Source organism: Cetorhinus maximus, chromosome 10 (assembly GCF_964194155.1).
Source record: "Cetorhinus maximus chromosome 10, sCetMax3.hap1.1, whole genome shotgun sequence".
Classification (NCBI taxonomy): Eukaryota; Metazoa; Chordata; class Chondrichthyes; order Lamniformes; family Cetorhinidae; genus Cetorhinus; species Cetorhinus maximus.
The window spans coordinates 78,660,726-78,685,306 of NC_135888.1; the positions used below are offsets into that span (position 1 = coordinate 78,660,726).

General features: G+C 45.8%; 1 protein-coding gene across 3 annotated transcripts in view; it reads right to left on the reverse strand.

The window, feature by feature from the left end:
• The window catches only part of n4bp3 (NEDD4 binding protein 3), a 110,774-nt gene extending 109,765 nt beyond the window's left edge, over positions 1-1,009 (reverse strand). For 2 of the 3 annotated variants that reach the window (XM_078550655.1, XM_078550654.1), the window contains exon 1: positions 737-1,009. The gene's annotated coding sequence lies outside the window, so the exon portion shown is untranslated. The remainder of the gene's footprint in view (positions 1-736) is intronic. The other variant, XM_078550652.1, reaches the window with a different exon arrangement.
• Positions 1,010-24,581: the final 23,572 nt, after the last annotated feature.

Genomic DNA, 24,581 nt, shown 5'->3' on the forward strand with positions numbered 1-24,581 from the left:
TGTACAAGTGCCATGTGTAGGAAGCCAGCATCACTGCCATGGGTCTTGGGCAACGTCAAGCTGCTTTCATCCAAAGAGCAAACCTTCACTATCATAGTGGGTCGGAAACAAAACAATCTCCAACTGTAATATCCAGCTTCACCAATTAAAAAGCACGTTTAACATATAGGATTGTGCAGGATTTTATAAAACTCTGGAGCAGTCAGAACAATAACAGTACAACCTCCCACCACTGCCCCCTCCCCTCTCATCTCCAAAGCTGCTATTTTAACAGTGACCTGTTCATAATGTGAAAGCTGACGTGAGCTCCACTTCTCCCTCTGTTTCCCCTTACCCCGAAACAAATGCACTGAGGGTCAGGGTCTTGCCTTTATCTTCGGGATAGTGGGAGGTCCCAGTTTTAAAGTGCTAGCACAGGTCAGCCTCCATCGTGGCTCACTGACTTGGACAAGTGCCTTGTGTAAAGTGCACGCTTTAATGTGTGAGGCAGGCACACGGGACCACCTAGAGAGCGCGGTAACTTGAGGCTAACCAGTCACATTTAATAAAACCAACTCTTAACTCGCCAACTATTTCTAAACCCACCGCATACCCCAACTGACAGTCCCAGACGAGAAACACATTCTTTTACAAGTCCACACAAGCTCCACAATCACAGCAGCAAAATTACCACCAAGGACACAGAACAATGCCCTCCCGATACAGAGAATGCAGTCCTTTCGCCCACCGATCTCACCATATTTCCCTGGCATTCAGTGTCCGTTTGCAGCGAGGTTGCGGCTGGCTGATGCTCCCGCAGACTGTCCTCTCCCAGTTTGGATGCAACTCGCTCGGGTTGACTGCACTCCTCTCCTGTGAAGGTTAGAGCTGAATACACTCAGTGAAAGACACTGCTGACTAGCCCGCTCTTACTCTGACAACACTGTGAAGGCGCAGCCAGCCCGAATCTCACTTTTATCAATGCAATAGCGAGCTGGAACGGGGCAGCTGCAAAAGAGGGACTGGACAATTCAAACAGCACGGGGGTGGATCCTTAAAGAAACAGGATCCTCAACTCCGCCTAATCGGAGTAGACAACCTGCTGCTCATTACCAGGCAGAGATCCTTACTGAGGCATGACACTTAACCGTGTACAGACCACACAGCTTGTGTCACCACCACCTTCTCAAGGGCAGTTAGGGATGAGCAATAAATGCTGGCCTAGCCAGCGATGCCCACACTCCGTAAATGAATTTTTAAAAAGCGAATGCACGGGGCAATCTGCTGCAAAAGCTGTCCTGCTCTTGGATAAGAAGACAGGGTTCAACGTTCCCTGACCAGACATTCTCAGCCATATAATCGTATACACACAAACTCAACCAGACATGCACATAAACATGCTCACATGAATGAAAGTTCAAACTAACCAAAACAGATAAGAAAATGTACAAACATATGAATTAGGAGCAGGAGTAGGACACTCAGCCCATCGAGCCTTCTGCCCCATTCATTAAGATGGTGACTGATCTGATTGTAACCTCAACTCCACATTACCACCTACCACCCCTCCCCCCCACCCCTGATAACCTTTCACCCCCTTGCTTATCAAGAATCTATCTATCCCTGCCTTAAAAATATTCAAAGACTCTGCTTTCGCCACCTTTTGAGGAAGGAAGTTCCAAACACTCATGATTCTCTGAGGGAAAAAAATTTCTCCTCATCTCTGTCTTAAATGGGTGACCCTTTATTTTTAAACAGCGAACAGTAAACAGAAGTAAGCATCGGCCAAATCTATACATTTGGATCACAACATGATAAGGTTTAAGATACAATTTGAGAAGGACACAAAAAACCAAAGTATGAAATTGGGGAAAAATGGTTTTAAGGGGATAAGTATATGGAAAAGTAAAGTGAAAAATTTTACTAATAAACAAAGAAATAAAAAAATCAGTGAAAATATTTAAAATGATGATCAAAAGTTCTTAAGTAATATATCCCACTAAAAAGCAAGAGCAAACTAGCCGGTAATGCAATGCCATGGATAAATAAAGGGTAAAATTAAACTGAAGTAAAACCAGACACTAGGTACATAGATGAGAAAGGATAGGATGATAATGTCACACACCACCCTGCCTTGGAAATATATCACTGTTTCTTGAACATCACTGGGCCAAAGCCCTGAAACTCCCTACTTAACAGCACTGTAGGAGTACCTTCACCACTCCAACTGCAGCAGTTCAAGAAGGTGGCTCACCACCACCCCTACCACCTTCTCAAGGGCAATTAGGGATACACAACAAATAGTGGCCTTGCCAATGACACTCACATCCCATGAAGCAAATAAAAAATACAAAAAGATTAGGAAAGATGGCAAAAAACCAATTAGGATAGCAATAAGGAACTGCAGAATTGTATTATCGAGGAATATAGAAAGGAAGAATAAAGTATTCAATTGAAACTCATAAATGCACACAAAAACACCCAGGGCAGGACTTTTCAGTCGGCGTCCGGGGGCAGGCCCAACACACCGACACATAAAATGACGTGCGATGACATCGGGCGTGCGTCCCAACATCATCGTGCTGTCTCGCGATGTTTCGTTCGGCGGGTGCGCGCCAGAGTCCGCTGCGCGCGCGCCGATATGTAAATGGTTTACTAAGGCCATTAAGGAAATGACTAAGGTAGTTGTTAACACTGTCCATCCACCTTAAGGTTGGCGGGCAGGCGAAAAGGCCAAGTGGCCTTTGCATTTTTTAGGAAACTTCATCCACAAGCGGGATGAGGTTTCCTAAAGCTCTTATTAAATAAATTTTTTAAAATTCTGAGATATAAAAGCATGCCTCATCTCATCTGACTGTGTCACATGAGGGTTAATGTTTAATAAATAATTTTCTCCATTTATTTAATTATTTCAATATCGATTCAATCTCCCTGAGGCAACTCTGTGCCTCAGGAAGATTGAAGAGCTCTTTCCCGCCAGCTTAAAATGGCTGCATGGAGCCAGTCGCGGGTGGAAATCGGCTCCACAGCCGCTCCCGCCGAGCCCACCCGCCACCTGAAAAATTCAGGCCCCAGACCCACCCACACTCATTCTCACATATAGGCATCCACTAAATGCCCAGACACATACAGTAAAAATAATAAAGAAGGTTCACTTCCCTTTGTGAATAATGCGTTTGAATGCATTATGGATCAAACTTCCCACTTGGCCCAGTATAACAAGTACCTGACCATCAGTTCCCAACTCTGTGTGGCTGCTGCTGCCCGAGGGAGACAGCCAAGCACATGGAGTCAGGAGGGACAAAGACTGTGACCACAAACTGTACTAAAAAATAATACATACTGGAAAGCACTTACATAAATGTACACAAAGACTAAACACTCTCTTCCTTACTCACTAAACATTCGTTCAGAAACACTCTCACTCATTCACAGAGGGCTACATATTCACATTAACAGAAGAAATTCAGCAGGGCAATCTTAGCACAAAAGACAATCATCACAAAAGTTAAGCTTTGCAACAGCAATATTGAAGTCAATAAATATTTCAGCAGATTGGGAGTGAATTATTGGTTCACAGATGATGACCCATGTATAGAAGAATAAAATCAAACTGGTATTTATCTATCAGCTTACAGTGTTGAAGTAGCTCAAAGTAGATAAAATTCATTCATGGGATGTGGGTGTTGCTGACTAGGCCAGCATTTATTGCCCATCCCTAATTGCCCTTGAGAAGGTGGTGATGAGCTGCTCTCTTGAACCGCTGCAGTCTACATGGTGAAGGTACACCCACAGTGCTGTTAGGGAGGGAGTTCCAGGATTTTGACCCAGCGACAGTGAAGGAATGGCGATATATTACCAAGACAGGATGGTGAGTGACTTGGAGGGAAACTTCCAGGTAGTGATGTTCCCATGTGTCTGCTGCCCTTGTTCTTCTAGATGGTAGTGATCGTGGGTTTGGAAGATGCTGTCTCAGGAGGCTTGGTAAGTTTCTGCAGTGCACCTTGTAGATGGTACGCACTGCTGCTACTGTGCATCGGTGGTGGAGGGAGTGAATGTTCGTGAAAGGGGTGTCAATTAAGCGGGCTGCTTTGTCCTGGATGGTGTCAAGCCTCTTGACCATCACATTCCTGACTTGTGCTTTGTAGATGGTGGACAGGCTTTGGGGAGTCAGGAAGTGAGGTATTTGCCACAGGATTCCTAGCCTCTGACCTGCTCTTGTAGCCACAGTATTTATATGGCTAGTCCAGTTCTAGCCTCTGGTCAATGGTAACCTCCAAGATGTTGATAATGAGAGATTCAGTGATAGTAATGCCATTGAATGTCAAGGGATGATGGTTAGATTTTCTCTTGTTGAAGATCGTCACTGCCTGGCAGTTGTGTGGCACGAATGAATGTGGTGAATGACACAATGAATGGAAATGCATTACAGACTGTGACACAGAGACCTAAGGCTCTGTGACTGAGTGTACATGAATGATACTGCGCATTAGTTTGTGATCAGTTTTGGACATCTGAATACAGGAAGCATATAAAAGCAGTGGGAAAGGTGCAATATAGATTCACGAGGATGTTAGCAGGGTTGAAGAGTTACGAAGAGATACTTGAGAAGTTTTCACCAGAGCTCAGAAGGTTAAAGGATAACCTGACAGAAATATTCAAGTTTACAAAAGATTACAATAAGATAGTTTTCATTGATCAGTGAGATGGGCATAAATTAAGATAATCACAAACAAATTTAAGGTAAGGTTTATAAGAATATATTTTAAGATTTGTTTAAAAGAGGGATTGAAAACGAAAGCAGTTGACGTGCAGCCAAAGTATAAAATCAGGCTAAAGACCCTCATTGGGACGGTGGCATCATGAGCGGTACTATTAACAGGAGAAGTCCCACTGGAAGCCAATCAGCCCCAGTCTAATTGGATCCAATCAGCCTGAAGTCAACCTAACCTGACTAACAAGGGGCAACTGTATTTTTTTTATTCATTCATGGGATGTGGGCGTCGCTGGCTAGACCAGCATTTATTGCCCATCCCTAAGTGCCCTTGAGAAGGTGGTGGTGGGCTGCTTTCTTGAACCACTGCAGTACCTGTGATGTAGGTGCACCCACAGTGCTATTAGGGAGGAAGTTCCAGGATTTTGACCCAGTATGTTTTAAATCACTCTATTGTTTTCAATTGTAATTCTTTGTCAATAAATAGGGTTGCCAGCCCTCCAAGATTGGCCTGGAGTCTCCAGGAATTGGAGATCAATCTCCAGGACACTGTTGTGTGCAACTCTGGAGAAAAATCATCAGGACATTAAAATAGATTGCTTTTTTCTTATTTCCAACTAACATTTCTCTATTCCAGATATTAAAATATTGAAAATGGAGAAAAAGAGGTGTTTGGCTGACGGTCAAGCATCATCCAATTGGATAATGAGTCTTTTAACTTTCCAATTAGCGTAGGAAGGCACTATGCCATAAGGGTGGATGTGTTGGCCGACTAATGGCTGGAGCGGGGGGGCAAGACACGTGATGAAACCTCCAGGAATAAATTTAATCACAGTTGGCAACCTTAGCAATAAAGCTGTTAGATTTGTGGTGGAATTGTCTCTGTTGCGATTCTCAATCTCTCCGACATTACGGGTTAGAAGAAATTCTTTACACAAAAGATGGTTATAATGTGGCATTCTCTGCCACCAGAGCAAAGTTTATATATTCCTCTGAAATCAAACTGGAAGTAGCTGGAAATGAAGAATATTAAGGATAATGGGAGTCAGCAGGAGAGGTGGGTTTCAAAGAGATGACTAATGAAGAGAAAAACCTTGGCTGAATGACACCTTTCTCTGCTGCAGGATACCATGATTTTACGAATGGGGCTGAGTACAGGCTGTTTCACAATCTGGGGATAGGAGAGCAGACAATTTCAGGAACTGGGTGTCCAAGAACACCTCCAAAATGCAACATTATTAGCCTTGAAAAAGACCTGCTGGTGGTGATTTCCATCACAATGAATTTCCAGCATGCAACCTGCCTTTTGCATCAAGTACATGTTACATAATTTGCAATATACAACGTGCAGTATGATCCAGCCATAATAGCCTTCAATGTATAGCATGCCTTGCACAGCTGCTGTTATACAGTATAAACCACAATATAGCACACAACACATTCCCCACAGCAAAATCGCTCAGCGAGCTAAATATTGAGCACAAAATGCAGTCCACACAACAATGCAGCAACTCAGCACCGCATGCAAGATACATAATGCAGGAAGCAACATGCAGTGCACAGATACAGCACTTTTCACAGATAATAAACATTGCAGAAGGTTTCCAGACCTCAGCTCATAGCATATGCCATGTTGATCACAACACACAGCGTATAGTAACATAGCTAATCACAGAATACACTATCCAATTCATACAGTATTTAACAATATATAGCTCACAGAATACAGCACCCAACAACACTCTCTACTGCATTCAGTGCCAAATAGCACACAGTCCACAGCTTGCAGCCTATAACTCAAAACCTTGACACACAGCCTATATTCAGCATTCAGCTCACAACATGTAACAGAAACACATAGCATCTATATCATAATATGCAGCAAGCAGTGTCCATCACAGAAAATACACTCCACATTGGAGAGCTTGCTTGTCATAGAGCTAGTAGTCCACAGCATGCAGTAAAGCTGGCACAGCAGGTAGCTTCTGCACAGAGGTCTCAGTTTAATTAGTTCCCTTACAGACTATTTCAAATAGACACCGAGAGGGATTTCATGCTGAAAATCCACAGTTTTTCACTTTGGAATCATTGAAGGATTTAATGGATGGTGACTGTTTTAGTTGTGCTCAGGAGACCTCTTCATCACATCACTTTTGGCAGCACAGGTACAAAATTTTAAGCATGGTTCGATTCCTGCCCAGGACTGAGATTTGTCAAATATTGATCACAAAGCCACTGCGGAAACATAGAGTTCCTAGATTTCCACGTATTTCAGCGCACAGCTGAATATATCATTGCCTCGTTACAAAAGGTTGTTAACAATCCCTGCACAGCAGTTAATGGCTATTATGAGGCCAGTGGAAATCATTCGCTTAAAGTCGCTTTTATAGAACAGGACATACGACACATCAAGGACAAGAGCTAGCAGAGTAATCCCAGAATTACATTGTCCTTGTGCCATCTGGGATCAATCTCCTCAAACACAATCCAGGTCTCACTCTAAAACTGTAAATATGTTTCTTAGCACATATTGCTCCATAAAGTATAAGTGAAGGTGATATTTAAATCTCATATGCCTGGAGAACTAACAAAGTAATCCTTGACTAGGAAGGTGGGAAAGAAGATTTATATACTGCCGTTCATGTATGCATGGCCTTCCAAAGCAGCAATTATTTACTTCTGAAGTATAGACACTGTTATTTTGTAGACAAATGCATTAACAAGGCCCCACAGGCAGCAATACACACCAGATTGCTACTAGCCAGTGGACTATGCTCGGTAAGGGCAGTGGGTGATCATTGCCAAGAGGGCATCAAGTTTGGAATATGGTGGAACGAATGACCAGCTACTGTGCTGCAAACTTCACTGGAATGATGAAAGAAGAGAAGATAGACGAAGAGTAATAATAAGTGGGAGATTGACTGGGGGGCTGGAAGGAGGGTAAAATACTGAAGGGGTGAATTGAAAAGTGGCATGACCAAGCGGGATAAGAAGAAGGGCTAGGGCTGCACTCGGGGGTACGAGTGGGGAAGGTTGCACTCAGATACATGACTGGCAGGAGGGTACAGGGGTTAGCGTCCTCAGCGCCAGAATGGGAGGAGCGCTGGGTGAAGAAGCGCTTCAGTTTACTTTGTTGATCTTGCAAAGATTGTCCTTACCCCAGTCCAGGGAGGGAAGGGCATTTCAGCCCAGTCTCAGTCGTGCCCAGCATGTTGTGCGCAGGGCGTGGCCGTATCATCACACGTCTCGGTCCGTGGGGTTTCTGGCATCATACTGGGCCGCAGATGACACACTCAATCATCTACCACCTCCAGATGGAGAAAAGGCATTGCGGGGGTATCTAAGAGTGTGTGTGTGTGTGTGGGGGGGTGGGGGGGGGTTGCGGGGGATGAGTGGGGTGGAGGCAGTGTGGGGGGCGGTATATGTTTAACTGTGCAAATGGCCTCAGGGGTGAAGTCCAGACGGGGTATAGGCATACGCACCTTCAAATGTTCAGGGACTCACAAATGGATATCCACCATAAACATGACGAGATCAAAGAATACAGGGGGAGGGTGGAGAGGTCTGTGAGGGAGGAACACCGGAACATTAACCTTCTCTGGGACGATGGGAGGGATTTCCATACTCACAGAGGGAGGGTCCAAGCTGGTCTGGCAGCAAGAGCTCAGCACCACCATCTTCCAACCTGCAGCTCTTCTGGTGAGAGCTCTGCGGGCAGATTGGAAGGCAGATGAATACACTGGGGTGGGGGTCGGGGGGTGGGGGGAAATAAAAGGGGCACCCAACTGAATTATGCATTCCCAAATGAGGAGAGAGGCACAGCTGAAACATGTTAGGAGCCTTTCAATGAAAATGCAGGGAATCAGGAAAGTGAAGAAATGATGTGCATTTATTCGAGACTAATCCTGCATAGTGGCGTTAATCGATCTCTTTGTTTTAACCCCTTGTTCGCAGTGTGGAAATTCCCCAGAGCGATAACGAACTCCAGAGCAATTGGGCGACTGGACAAGATTCAGAAGCATGTTAGAATCGTGGCACTGGATGGTTAACAGAAGAGAAGCCTCAGGCCCTCCTCAAATAATCTCATTTCCTGATAGAACATTTATTCTCATGTTTATTTCAACGAGTGTAGTATTAGAGTGCAGTGAATGAGAATCCCAGTACCTGGGCTGAAAGCAGCACATCCAAGCGCCTGGCCAAAACAATGTCATAGCAGTCGGTCATGTAAAGGCAGTGGAGGGGAGGTAGGGAGCACCTTGATACGCACCCCACGCTTGCAATCATTTCAGCAGCGAGTAGTTGCGAACACGGAAACAAAGCCCTTGAACCCACATTTACTGTTGGGTCATTGACAGAAAGAGGACCTTTGGAAACTAAAGCTGACACTTGGCTCTTTCTCTTTGATGCTGTAGAGAAGAGAGCATCAGGAAGATGGAGCCTGGATTTATTGCTGCCTGCATTATCGCATACTGGCAGGAGAGAAGAAAGAGAATATTGTGACGGAGGCGTCTGGCTCACCAAAGGGAGGAGCTAAATCTTCAAGACTAAGAGGCAGCAGGGACCTCTCCAGACTTAGAGGATGAGGTTTACAGAGACGTTGTGCGTACATGCCTCGGAAGACCAAGGGTCTACAGAATTTGCATGTCTTATCTGCAGTTGGGCGAGTGACAGTGTTGCTGACACCACCACATGTCCAGGGATCTGATAACTCAAATTTGCTACATTCTCCAGGAATTGGCGCCACGGATACTGGGAGGGCAACCATTGCTAGTGGCTCTGAAAGTAATGGCTGCTCTGAACTTCTACGTTCCAGGACTCCGCTGGGGCCCTCTGTGGGATCTCTCAAGCGTCCACGCACAAATACATACATGAGGTCACAGGTGCCATTTTTGCCAAGGCCGACAATTATGTCAACTTTGACAGAGATCAAGCAAGCCAGGATGCCACAGCACTGGGCTTTGCTGAGATTGCTGGATTCCCACAGGTGCAAGGTGTCAGCGACTGCACTCATATGGCTACAAAATCTCCCAAGCAGCAGGTGCTCCAACAGGAAAGGCTCCCACTTACTCAATGTACAGCTGGTCTGCGACCACAAGAAACTTATCATGCAGGTTTGTGCCAGATTCTCAGGTAGCATCCATGACTCCTACATCTTGAGTAGATTGCAGATCCTGGACATCTTCGAGGGACTAACCAGGATCCAGGGCTGGCTCCTCGGTGACAAAGGGTACCCGCAAATGACGTAGCTAATGAAGCCTGTGCGGCAGCCTCAGACTCTTGCAGAGGGAAGGTACAATGATGCTCATGCTGCTATCTGAACATTGGTGGAGCACACCTTAGGGATCTTAAAGATGCGATCCTGATGCCTGGGCAGATCTGGTAGAGCGCTCCAGTACAGTCCCCAGGGGGGTCTGAAGAATCATTGTGGCTTGCTGCACACTGCACAACCTGGCCCTGCAAAATTGGGAGGACTTGCCAGTTGCCAACATGGAGGAGCTGCACGTCTCCTCCGATGAGGAGGACATCGAAGGGGATGAAGGTGTTGAGCTGGAGGAAGCCGAGGCCGCAGGGGAAGCAGCCATAGCACAGGCCAGGTGAGGCAAGCATAAATGTGAGGCCCTCATAGCCACCGGATTCCACCATGAGAATGACAAGTTACAGTGAGCACTCTCTTGGACAAGTGTCCTCCATCATGGGCCAACATGAACACCCGTGTTGCCAATCCTCTCATCTCAACGTGCACTTTAACATGGGAGTGAATAATTACACATCAGGATCACATTGTCCTGATCCTCTGAAGGATGATGAAGCCTCAGGGGTATGTGTCCTTGCTGAGATGAGGTGCTAATTGGAGGAGGGAGTCCTGGCATCAGACATCAGGAGGTGCTGCCTCCTCAACAGTCTCTCCAGCTTCCCAGTCACAATGGAAGTCTATAAGAGTCAGGAGCTGTTCCACTATCCTCAGTGGGCTCGTAGCTGTGTGTCTTCAATCTGACAAAGCTCCTCAAGGAGATCCATCTCCAGCAATGGGGACAATGCATTCTGTGTAACCTTGATGGTGAAACTGATAGGTGACACTTGGGCCAAGGCAGCTGAGGACATTCTGCAGATGTGCATCTAATCAGAGGTGACTCAATCCTCTGTGACACCTTCTTCACTATCACATTAGCATCCAGAACCCTCAGTTAGGGATGCTGGCCTGCTTTTATCCTCACCTTACTGCACATGTGGACCACCTGAGGATAACGACGTTCACCACTTGCTTGCCAGGCATTAAAATGCCTCCTCTTTAAGACACACGTGCCCTCATGGCCAGCCCTGGCCCTTGCGAACTCCAAAATGCTCAGACACCATGAGGCTCTCAGGGTGACGAATCATTGCTAATAAAGAGCAGAATTCAGCTTCAGTATATCCTCGCTCCTATCCCATTGCTCTCCTCGACAAAGCAACGATGTGCACTTCCAGAGCATGCTCTGTCGACCACCAAAAATCACCATTTGCAAATAGCATCACATGTGTTGAGGTGATGGGACGCACAGCGCCGCATCCCAACATTGTGACCACAGCCTTGTGGCTGGAATACAAACAGTTACAGGTTGAGAAATGCTAAATATTGTAGGTTTAAGCGCCAGGGCAATAACGAGGCCAAGAGGGCCAGAGCTTTGGCATCTTGAGGTGGCAGGGTGCTCCCACTTATTGGTGAGTTTAGAGGACGTACACTTGGAAAGTCGGAAATGCGGTTGGCAGATAGCGGCACACATGAGCTCTGTATGGGCTCATAACATGAAAACCCTGCTGGGAAATAGTGAACACATGGAGGCGGTGGCGCAGTGGTATTGCCAGTGGACTAGTAATCCAGAGACCCGGGTAATGCTCTGGGAACAACGGATTTGAAATTCACCATGGATGGTGGAATTTGAATCCAATAAAATCTGGAATTAAAAGTCTAATGATCACCATGAAACCATTGTCAATTGTCACTAATGTCCTTTAGGGAAGGAAATCTGCTGTCCTTACCTGGTCTGGCCTACATGTGACTCCAGACCCACAGCAATGTCGGTGATGCTGAAATGCCCTCTCAAAGGGCCTAACAAGCCACTCAGTTGTATCAAATCTCTATGAAGTCTATAAGGAATGAAACTGGACGGACCACTCAGCATCAACTCAGACATCGGAAATGACAGTGGCAAACTCAGTTCTGTCGACCCTGCAAAATTCTCCCCACTATCATCTGGGGGTTTGTGCCAAAATTCGGAGAGCAGCCCCACAGACTAATCAAGCAACAGTCCTGACATAGTCATCCTCATGGAATCATATCTTACAGATAATGTCCCAGACACCAGCATCACCATCCCTGGGTATGTCCTGTCCCACCGGCAGGACAGACCCAGCAGAGGTGGTAGCACAGTGATATATAGTCGAGAGGGAGTTGCCCTGGGAGTCCTCAGCATCGACTCTGGACCCCATGAAGTCTCATGGCATCAGGTCAAACATGGGCAAGGAAACCTCCTGTTGATTACCACGTACCACCCTCCCTCAGCTGATGAATCAGTGCTCCTCCATGTTGAACATCACTTGGAGGAAGTACTGAGGGTGGCAAGAGCACAGAATGTACTCTGGGTGGGGCACTTCAATGTTCATCACCGAGATTGACTCAGTAGCACCACAATTGACCGAGCTGGCCGAATCCTAAAGGAAATAGCTGCTAGACTGGGTCTGCGGCAGGTGCTGAGGGAACAACAAAATGCAAAAACATACTTGACCTCATCCTCACCAATCTGCCTGCTGCAGATGCATCTGTCCATGATAGGTTTGGTAGGAGTGACCAGTGTCCTTGTGGAGATGAAGTCCCATCTTCACACAGAGGATACCCTCCACCGTGTTGTGTGGCACTATCACCGTGTTAAATGGGATAGATTTCGAGCAACAATTCAAGACTGGGCATCCATGAGGCACTGTGGGCCGTCAGCAGCAGCAAAATTGTGCTCGAACACAACCTGTAACCTCATGGCCCAGCATATCCCCCATTCTACCATTACCATCAAGCCAGGGGATCAACCCTGGTTCAATGAAGAGTGCAGGAGGGCGTGCCAGGAGCAGCAACAGGCATACCTAAAAATGAGGTGTCAACCTGGTGAAGCTATAACACAGGACTACTTGCATGCCAAACAGCATTAGCAGCAAGTGATAGGCAGAACTAAGTGATCCCACAACCAATGGATCTGCAGACGTGGATGGTGGTGGACAATTAAACAACTCACTGGAGGAGGAGGCTCCACAAATATCCCCACCCTCAATGATGGGAGAGACCAGCACATCAGTGCAAAAGATAAGGCTGAAGCATTTGTTACAGTCTTCAGCCAGAAGTGCCAATTGGATAATTCATCTCGGCCTCCTCCAGAGGTCCCCAGCATCACAGATGCCAGACCTCAGCCAATTTGATTCACTGCACTGGATATCAAGGAACGGCTGAAGGCACTGGATACTGCAAAGGCTACGGGCCATGACAATATTCTGGCAACAATATTGAAGACTTGTGCTCCAGAACTTGCCACACCCCTAGCCAAATTGTTCCAATACAGTTACAACACTGGCATCTACCCAGCAATGTGGAAAATTGCCCAGGTTTGCCCTGTACACAAAAAGGACAGATCCAACCCGGCCAATTACCACCCCATCAGTCTACTCTCAATCATCAGTAAAGTAACGGAAGGGGTCATCAACGGTTTTATCAAGTGGCACTTGCTTAGCTCAGTTTGTGTTCCATCAGGGTCACTTAGCTCCTGTCTTCATTACAGCCTTGGTTCAAACATGGACAAAAGAGCTAAACTCCAGAGGTGAAGTGAGAGCGACTACCCTTGACATCAAGGCAGCATTTGACAGAGTGTGGCATCAAGGAGTCCGAGCAAAACTGGAGTCAATGGGAATCAGGGAAAATTCTCCCCTGGTTGGAGTCATACCTGTTACAAAGGAAGATGGTTGTGGTTGTTGGAGGTCAATCATCTCAGTTCCAGGACATCACTGCAGGAGTTCCTCAGGGTAGTGTCCTAGGCCGAACCATCTTCAGCTGCCCCATCAATGACCTTCCTTCCATCATAAGGTCAGAAGTGGAGATGTTTGCTGATGATTGCACAATGTTCAACACCATTCACGACTCCTCAGATACTGAAGCAGTCCATATCCAAATGAAGCAAAACCTGGACAATTCCAGGTTTGGGTTGACAAGTGTCAAGTAACCTTCGCAACACACAAGTGCCAGGCAATGATCATCTCCAACAAGAGAGAATCTAACTATCACCCCATGACATTCAATGGCATTACCATTGCTGAATGCCCCACTATCAACATCCTGGGGGTTACCATTGACCAGAAACTGAACTGGACTAGCCATATAAATACTATGGTTACAAGAGCAGGTCAGAGGCTAGGAATCCTGCAGCGAGTAACTCATCTCCTGACCCCTGACCTCCCCAAAGCATGCCCACCATCTACAAAGCACAAGTCAGGAGTGTGATAGAATTCTCTCCACTTGCCTGAATGAGTGCAGCTCCAACAGCACTCAAGAAGCTCGACATCATCCAGGACAAAGCAGCTCGTTTGATTGGCACCACATCCACAAACATTCACTCCCTCCACCACCGACGCACAGTGGCAGCAGTGTGTACCACCTACAAGATGCACTGCAGGAACTTATCAAGCCTCCTTAGACAGCACCTTCCAAACCCACGACCACTACCATCTTGAAAGACAAGGGCAGCAGGTACATGGGAATACTACCACCTGGAAGTTCCACTCCAAGCCACACACCATCCTGGCTTTGAAATATATCGCCGTTCCTTCACTGTTGCTGGATCAAAATCCTGGAACTTCCTCCATAACAGCACTGTGGGTGTACCTACACCACATGGACTGCAGCAGTTTAAGAAGGCAGCTCACCACCACCTTCTCAAGGGCAATTACAGATGGGCAATAAATGCTGGCCTAGCCAGCGACACCCATATCCCATGAACAAATAAAAATAAATGGAGTTGCATGATATAAGGCCCTTCTCCATGCATAAACACATCTCTCCTTGTACACTACATCTCCACCTTTCAAGAATGCAGATGAGATAGGAGAACACCTCTGCCTCCATCTTACAAAGCCAAGAATAAACATGACATGACCCTGCAAAGCATGTGAACAAGGTTCCTTCCACAAGCACACTTAACATTAGGGTCGAGGCATCATTGATGTTTAGAATGATCTGAAAAAGGGCCACACACTGTGGTGATATAGAAGCACACTACATAGACGAGAGGTCCATGATAGTGACATCTGCGATAGGTTGGGGGAGACACCATGGTATCGCACCTGAATGATAGCAACACAGCTCATCATAAAAAGGAGGCAAACACAAGAGTAGATGTGAAATGAGTGTGATTCTATTTACATTTGTGAACATTGTATATATGTTGTGAACACCCATGCCACCATTGTGCTCCTTAATCACTTTAACTTTTCTAACCGTCCTGCTACATCTTGGAGCTTCCCCAACATCCACAGTGGAGGTGGAGGCAGCCTGCTGACTGCTATGCCCTGTTGACTGTAATGACCTTGGCGGGCGTTCTCTGGAAGGCTGAGACCTGGAAGGCCCTGACCTGCTTTGGGTGTCTTGCTGTGGGGCAGGTGGACCCTCCCAAGCCTATGGAGCTGGAGGTGATGGGGGTCACAGGAAAAGGGAATTGGGATCTGTTGAACAGAGCTGGAGTCACTTGGGTTGATGGCCCTGTGGTGTCCATCAGCTGGTCCTCCTCCCTATGGGTGCCCGAGGGCCCCTGTTGACTCCTTGAGCAGATGGGGCAGCTGGAGTGAGATCAAGGTGCCCCATCCCCCTTGCATAGCCACTCATGGATGCCACCAAGGTCTACAGTGATGGAGTGCTGATCCTGCAGCAGTACAGGACTGATGTCCTCGACTAAGGTCTCCATGGTGGCCCCCATCATACCAGTGTTGGCCTCGGTGCGTGGTATGGCGGTGCTATGCCTTCAGACTGAATGCGGATGGACTCCTCCACCGTCCGTTGCAATCTGAGGAGTGCAGCTGACATCCCTTCCTGATGTTCCCATGATTGACACTGCAGTTCCAGCAACTGATTTAGGACCGAGTCCGGAGGCTTCTCATCTGACTCAGATCCAGCTGTGCTCCGAGTGCCGGTGACCTCGGATATCCCTGCTGCCGCCTGCTGTGGACCAGATTGTGTGCTGTGCTTATTGGATTGTGATCCCAAGCCTGCTCTAGAACTAGGTCGTATGGAGGTGTGTGTCTCTGCGATGCTGGAGGGTGTGGGTGAGCGCTGTGAAAGGTCTTCTATGGTGATGTCCTCAGATTCCTCAGCCAAGGTGTTGTCGGGGCTGGAGCTTAGGGCTTGGCTTATAGATATCTTTGGGCACTTTCCAGAGGTGCCTATGAAAGAAAGTAGAGATAATTAGTGCATGGCAGGCAGCTGTAAAACAGGAGAATGCACTCACAGCAAGGTTGTCTGAGGAATGAACTGGTACAAGATCCACCCGTGGATGTTTGTCATCAACCTCACCATCGTTGCAGGCAGGGTTGACACCCTCTCCGGGAAGCTCGATGGCTCTGTTCTTGAAAGCAGTGAGGATCTTGAGTTCTGGCATTCCACCCCCGGTCTGGGACTTCGCCCTGCAATTGTGTGCGAGCTTGTCTTGCATAAGACAGATGGAGAGTGTGAGCAGGACACGTGCCAGGGCAGGTGATACATATACCTGGCATGTGTGGGTGGTGAGTGGAGCCATGGACAGGATGAGGGTGCAGGGACCAGAAGAGATGAGCCCAGGTGGACTTGTGAAAGTGTGTGTGAAATTGAGTGGTGATGTTCCTTGAGCTGGCAGCTTGTGATATCCCTGTGTCATGAACATTTGGTCATAGAAAATGGTTCATCTTCAGGGACTAAGAACATTCTGGAAGAATTTGTGTTTTAAAAGACACAGTTTCTTAAAGGGTTATTGCAGGACCCTGCTTGCTATCCCTGGGGAAAACATCCCTTTTAAGAAAAGGTAATTAAGCAGTTTTAAAGAAGCTGGAAACCTCTTGACCCTGGTGGATTCTGTGCAAAGGAGGTCACATGGTGCTTTATGGCTCTGGGAAAAAAACCATGCCCAGAAAACTGTGTTAAAAAGATGGTTTTCCTTTTGCTTTGAGAAGAAGAAGGACCAACTGCTTGTGAAAAGAAGAAAGCAGTCTATTTGCAGTCCAGAGTCAGTCCACAGCCGGAAATGGATATAAGCTGTTCTTAAGTTGCTCTATGTGCTGGAATTAAGTACCTGCAAGTGTTCCTCGAGCCCACCTGAAAAGCAGTGCAAGAGTCATTGATTGTTTCACAGGTCAGCAACGAGAGACCAACCATATAATCCAGATACCATCACACCATTTCAAGGACTCCACTATATTTCCTTTTCCCTTTGGGGGGGTGGAGGGGATGTGTGTGTGTGTGTGTGTGTGTGTGTGAGAGAGAGAGAAACTTAGAATATCTCAAAAGGGTAATTAGTATACTTTCATATTCCATACTGTATGTTGATAAGCTTTGCCTTTCTATTCGACCAGACTGGTTTTCCAATAAACTAATAAGTTTGTTGTTCATTTAAAGAAGCCTGGTTGAAGTCGCTTTTATTCTGGATAACAGTAGTGGAGGTAAATGATTGACCATTTTGATGAGTGAATCAAACTTTTAAACTATGGAGTAGTGGTACTAATGAAACTGTGCATTCCTCCTATCCCAGTCGTAACACCTGTGAGTGTGTGATGGGCTTGTGAGTGTGTGAGTTGAGAGTGATGAGATGGTGACTTAACCTGGTGGAATGGGTGAGATCATTGATCTTCTTTCTGCACTGGATGGCTGACCTCCTCTGTGCAGCATAAGCACTGACTACCACTGCCACCGCCTCCCAAACTGGGGTGGTGAAGTTGGTGGACGTCCTCCGGCCATCACAGAGGTAGAGGACATTGCAGAGGGCCTCCATGGTGTCCAGTAGGTGTTCCAGTGAGGCGTCACTAAACTTGGGGACTGCCATCTTCTTGTCTTTTGGGGCCATGTCTTCAGTGGAGCAGTCCTTGGCTGCATGCACTGAGAATACTGTGCACGGCTACTGTTTAAACATGACATCTGGAGTGAGGAAGCGGTGAACTCATGGCAGGACAGGTGAATCAGAGGCCACCCACCCGCGATCCGGTATGTTTCCCGTCCATGCATAATTAATACAGTGGGAAGTTGACGATGCGGTGTGAAATCTCGCCACTGCGGCCTGCGGGTAAAACACAGTTTTTCACGCCCGCTGTCGCTCTTACTTCACTGAGGGGAAAATCCCACCCATAGAGTTTTCATCAAAAGTGGGACAAGCGGCTCAAGGCTATTCTGCAGCAGGAAAATGTAGAGCAAACCCCTGTGCCAGTTATAGGGTATCTACGGACAGAACAAACACTTCTGCTTGACCATCATCTGAATCACTGCAATACAGTCATATCTCTGTGCTTCTCTTTATCAAGAAACACCAGGTTAACATTCCCTCAAATTAAACACAAGTTTGACTTTGGGATCTCCCTGATGTTGATACAATCTCTGGATAACTGGATCATCTACAGGTTCTAACTCTCTCCATCTTATCCGTTACCCTCTGTACACAGAGTTGTTCATGTGTTCTCTGCCTGAAGGCAGGTCCTTGACTCATTGTCTGCTGATGCTTCATCCTGAGCAGTTTTCTTGGAAGTTTTTGTCAATGGTGGTTTGCCTTCCACTCTCAGAGGCAGGTCCCAAGTCTACTTGAGCTGGGACAAGAATCAAACCCACACTGATCATTTTATTCTGAACCACACACTAGCCTTCTAGTCAACTGAGCTCACTAGCCCCATACACAAAGTCATAAATCTTTTAAATTATTACATCCACTTATTTCTGGTAGATTTCAGAGAAACTAATACTAAGTGGGTTTTCAGTTACACAAATGAACAAACTGTAGTGCAATCAGCTTTTCAGAATAAGGCTAATTAAGATATAAAGGCCTCAACAGTCAGTGTCAGGTTTTCTTATAGCTTAGGTTCTGTCTTTGCCTTGATTGTCACTCAGATTAAACAGTTAATGTTGAGCTTGCTGCCATTTACAGACTGTAGACGCAGCCAAATGAGAAACATATGTTCATGTAGTACATATACTCCTGACTTCAATGAGAAGGGACATCAGGCGTGATGTATGATTGGCAGTTGATTAACTGCCACTTATTTTGCAGCCCTGAAGTTGAATTTCACCCTCACTGTCTCTTCTTACTTTCATTATCCTGGTGACAAGTCCTGAATTTCTTCTGGTACACCATCATGTGAAGATAACACTGAATTACAAGGCCAGCCGTTCCCCCTTCTTCTTCTTTCAGCTTCTCCCATTTGGGGTCACCGTGATGCTGGTTGATCGCCCTGCTCCATCTTCTCCTGTCAGTCACCCGTTCTTCTTCCAATGCTGCTATGTTTAAGTCTCTCGTCTGTTCTTAGGCCTCGCTCTTATCCTTCCCCTTCCTGGCAGTCCCATCTCTATTACTCGCCTCACCACATTTCCTCTCTCTCTCTACAACAGATGACCATACCATTTCAGTCTCCTCTTGCTTTATTTTTTCGATGCTCCCGCAATTTTCACGGACTCCCTGATGCACTGATTCCTGATCTTGTCCTGTCCTTCACACATCCATCTCAGCATCCACATCTCATTCGTATCAAGTCACTGTTCCCCTCCTTTTGATGTTGCCCAGGTTTCTGCACTATATAACAAGGCTGGTCACGACTATCATAGATTCTTCCTTTCAGCTTCCATAATAATTTTCTATCACATAATGCTCCACTGCACTTCTTCCAATTACTCCAACCACCCAGAAGGAAAAAACAGTTCGGACCAGTACTCTGATTTCCCAGTTTTACTGGTGTTCCATTTTAAGGTATACAAGGCCAGTATTCTTATTTCCTAGTTTTTACTGTTGTTTCCTTTTGGGCAGAGCTAATCCATTGCTTAATTTCCATTTCCACACTTCCATCTTCTGCCACCACTGACCCCAGGTACTTGAATCTACTCATTAATAAACCCAGCCACTGGTGCAGACAAGTCAGTGAGTCATTCCCAAGCCTGAATAAATTGCGAGGGTTAGCGGCAGGAAGGGAATCTGGCTGTAAAACCACCTGCCAAATCCAAACGATCGTTGGTAAAACAAGACTAGCCCTTCCATTGGATCATTTCTTTGATTGGCTTCCCTTGATTTCAACTAACTGCTCCCTCGTTTCATTGTTTGGGTGAATAAAACCTTTATGGAGGAGTTTGCAATTTTAGGGCTTTGGCATCAGCTGCAACATTCTCAGAAAGTCTTTGAGATCTTTTCTTCCTGGTGTTACATTGGGGCTCTGCCCCTTAAGCTGCTGCACCCAGTTGAATGTCGCAGCAACATCAACTCACTAACGCCCTACCCACCCACTCCCCCACCGTGTCCTTATCCCTATTGAGTGTGCTAATAGGAAATCATAATGATTCTGTCAAAGGAAAAAATCTGGAGGATCCGAGTGGGTCACGTTGTCAGGCAGGAATCCTACGCTGGTGTAATTCCGGCAGAAACACTGCCACAGGAGAAACTCCAGGCCAAAACCTCAAATGGGCTTCAGGTGAATGATGCCCTATTCTGGGAGGCTTGCAGGCAATCCAGGAGAGTCAGCAACCCTTAGTGAATGTAGCTGGTGGTCTGATTTGACTGTATCGCATGCTGGAGGCTCTTAGTAGTTGAGTTCCCTGTTATCAGAGGTGACTGGCTCAGTGACAAGTCAACACGTTCAGGAAAGGAAGAGGCAGGAGAAAACTGGAGAGAAGAAGGGAAGAAAAACTTAAAAGCAGAATATTACAACCCATTCGAGATAATTCCTGAGTGAGGAGGTACTTGGGGGAGAAGGGACTTGGAACCAGAGGAATGAAAAAAAGTGAAAATAACTAAAAGAACAAAGCCATCGCTCTGGTTTCCACCCTTCCCCCTCCTCATACATGCAACTGAAATGAGACACCAGCTCAAACCAGGAAAGAAAAGTAAGAAGTGGAGAGTGTTTGCTTTTGTTGTGAGAGCCCAGGGGGAATCGAGCCAATATCCTGCACTAAATGCTCCCTCCCCCCAACCAGCATGAACAGAACCTACAGGAGCAACAGGCTCTCCCAAAACACCAGAAAACATCAACTGATAATCCCCTCTTCCTTTTCAATGAAGACAAATAAGTTGAACTACACTCTATTCACAGCCTGTGCTTTGTTCTGCTGCCCCAGGGGCATTTAAAAATCAATTCAAGTATGATTTGTAGAATTTAAGCACGACTTGAGGGGATTTTCAAAACTGGGGTTGGTAACAACAAAAACACTACACCAAAGGAACAAGCAATTTGCCAAAATATCTAGTCTCTTTAAATCACATTCACTGCAGTTTTCTAGCACACCAATAAAATTTTTAGACACTAAACAGGAGATGTAATATTGTTCAGGGAATGGATTCATTTTGTTTTCTCATGATAGTGAAGGATAACAAATCCAGGAAATGGTCAACATTTTCCATTCTTTCCATCCAAGTCTAATATTGGGTATATATCTTTCTCTATTACATACCCCTTGACCTTAACAGCAACAACCTTCAACCACTCCCCCCCGACTCCTCCACCTCAGAAAAGGTATACCAATAAGACAGTTTTGCTTCCAGATTAGCTTTGAAATCTTTCTGAGGCATAAAAATATTGCAAGAATGAAGATAGCCGGGCAGGGATAGGCAACATATGTAGGATTGCCTTGTAGTTGCCAGGAATAAAAGATTAATCTCCAGGGCACTGTTGCAAGGAGCCAGGAGAAATAAATCATAAGAGCATTAACAATATTGTATTTTTTTTTAAGAAACATTGAATCATAGAATGATTACAGCACAGAAGGAGGCCATTTGGCCTTTCATGTCCATGCTAGCTCTCTGCAAAAGCAATTTACCTAGTCCCATTCCCCCACCTTTGCCCCATAGCCCTGCACATTTTTTCTCTTCAGATGATTATCCAATTCCCTTCTGAAAGCAACGATTGAATCGGCCTCCATTACACTTCAGGCAGTGCATCCCAGATCCCAACACCTCGCTGTGTAAAAAAGTTGCTTCTTTTGCCATTCACCTTAAATCTGCATCCTCTGGTTCCTGATCCTGATGCTAAGAGGAGCACCATTGGTGGTAAAAATATTGGAAAGGCTGTTTTTAACAGCCAAGAATTATCCAATCAGCCAACAAAGAATCTGTTCACTTGGTGTGGGAAGATGGTGCACCCTGAGGAGGAATGTGTCAGGTAACCAGTGGCAGGAGCGAGGGTGGGGCAAGTGGTCATGTGACAAACCTTCTTTGGGGTCAAATTGGACTTGAAACGTTAACAAAAGAAAGGAGGTTATGCTCAACCTTTATAAAACACTGGTCAGGCCCCAGCTGCAATGTTACGCCCAAATCTGGGCACCACACATTTGGAAGGTTTTGAGATCTTAGACAGGGTGCAGATGAGATTTATTAGAATGGTATCAAGGATGAAAGACTACAGTTATGAGGAGAAACTGGGTTTGTTCTCCTTGGAGCAGAGAAGGTTAAGGGAAGGTTTGACAGAGGTGTTCAAAATCATGAATGGTTCTAATAGAGTAAATAAGGAAAAACTGCTTCCATTGGCACAAGGGTCAGTAACTAGAGGGCACAGATTTAAGGTAATTGGCAACAGAACCAGAGGTGACAAAAGGAAAAAATATTTAAGAATGAATTGTTTTGACCTGGATGACTGCCTGAAGGATGATGGAAGCAGTTTCAGCAGTAACTTCCAAAAGGAAATTAGATAAATACTTGCAGGGGAAGAAATTGCAGGGCTATGGGGAAGAGCAGGAAAGTGGGACTAATTGGAGAACTCTGAAAGAATCAGCACACACACAATGGGCTGAATGGACTGCTTGTGTGCTGTAAGATTCTCTAATTCTAGCCCTGCTGCAGAGAATGCAGGAGAAGATCATGGTGTTGCAGATTACATCTGAAGACTGTCCACTATGAACCAGGACCCTTTAAGTGCTCTGGGCAGCCTGCCAAAAAGCTTGTGCCATCCAGCTGTAGTGTGGAGTCATCTAGAAAGGCATTGAAACCATGGAGTCAATGATGGAGAGGATAGTCAGCTCTATGAACAGTGGAATGTGCAATGGTAGAGCTTCTGGTGACGACTTTACTAAGAGCTGAGATGACTACCATTGCGGCTCTGGGACCTAGCAGCTCCTCAGGCTTTCAGTACATGAAGAAGAAAATGGATAGGAGTGTGGATGGTGTGGAAAGGAGCTTTCAGAGAATCCTTATTCACTTTCATGCACAGCAGAGGAAGTACAGAGATGCAGCTGCCTGCCAGTGGCTCATGCTGTTCTTTCTCTGCATTACAGTATGTTTGCCCCTTTGGCAGCCTCTAACCCAGTGCTGTTGGATTGCTTGTCTGACATTCAGGCTTAAAAGGGTCACATTTCTTCCAGCTAAATGTGAAGAAGACTCAAGTCATTTCATCAGCCCTAGTGGCAAACCCATGTCAACAATTCCAGCCTCCTCTCTAGCCAGTCTTAGGTTTGAGCCAGTGTGTTTGCAATCTCGTCATTTTAGCCCACCTGAAGCTGAGTTAGCAATCCTATATCCCTTTCCCTTTGTAACATTGCCTGCCTCTGCCCCTGCCTTAGTCTATCTGCTCCTGAAACCTTCATATTTGCTTTTGTCACCTCCAGACTCGATTCCAATGTTCTCCTGTGGCCTCCCATCCTCTACAGTCTTCATCTCATCCATAACTCTGCTATCAATATCCTATTCTATACCAAGTCATGTTCACCCATCACCCCTGTCTATGCTGATCTACAATGGCTATCAGTACCCCAAAACTCAATTCAAATTCTCATATTTAGATCATTGCAGGGTCTTGCTCCTCCCCATCTCTTTAACGTCTGCCAACCCTTAAACCCGCCAAAATCTGCATTCTTCTGATTCCAGCCACTTGTAAACTGCTCCTCTTCACTGCATCCATTACTAAAAATTTTCTGTATTCAAAAATCTCCTCAAATCTTGTCTCTTTGACCTTGTCTTTAGTTATTTCCTATAACTTCTCTTACACTTTATACACGGTCTCCTATCTCCTATAAAGTACCTAGGAATAATTTGCATTCTATAATAAAGAAAGGGGCCAGTCAGTTGTCTCAGAGTGTGATGCAGCATAACACCAACAAGCATGGGTTCAATCTCCATTCTGGCTGAATTATTTCTTGCAGCCAACTTCCTTGTCTTTCCCTGTAGTGATATCATGGCATAAGCCATTTAAGCCATGAATAGTAACCCTTAGTGGACGGCTGCAAAGGGTGAAAGTAGAGAAACACTCTGTACCAGTTGTCCACTGCAGCTGTCAAACTACCCAGACATCATGGACCTTCCTTGTCTCTAGAATCATGTGAAAGCAGCTGAGAGAGTGGGGCAGCAGCACGCACCATTCCTGCACTATAATCAAGTTCCTTAGTGTAGGTTTAACAGCTTTGACATACTCAAACAGCGAGAAGTCTACCACTACTGCTATATAAGAAAGAAACAATTCTCATTTATATAGCATCTTTCAAGATTTCAGAGAATCTGAAAACATTTAACAGCCAATAAAATGTTTTGAAATGCAGTGACTGTTGCAACATAGGGAAACAATGGTAGCCAATTCGCCCACAGCAACACCTCATAAGCCTCATGAGATAAATAACAGATAATCTGTTTTAGTGGTTACAGGATTAAAGTTGAACTACTTCAGCCAGTATTGGGATCATGCTGTTGGCGTT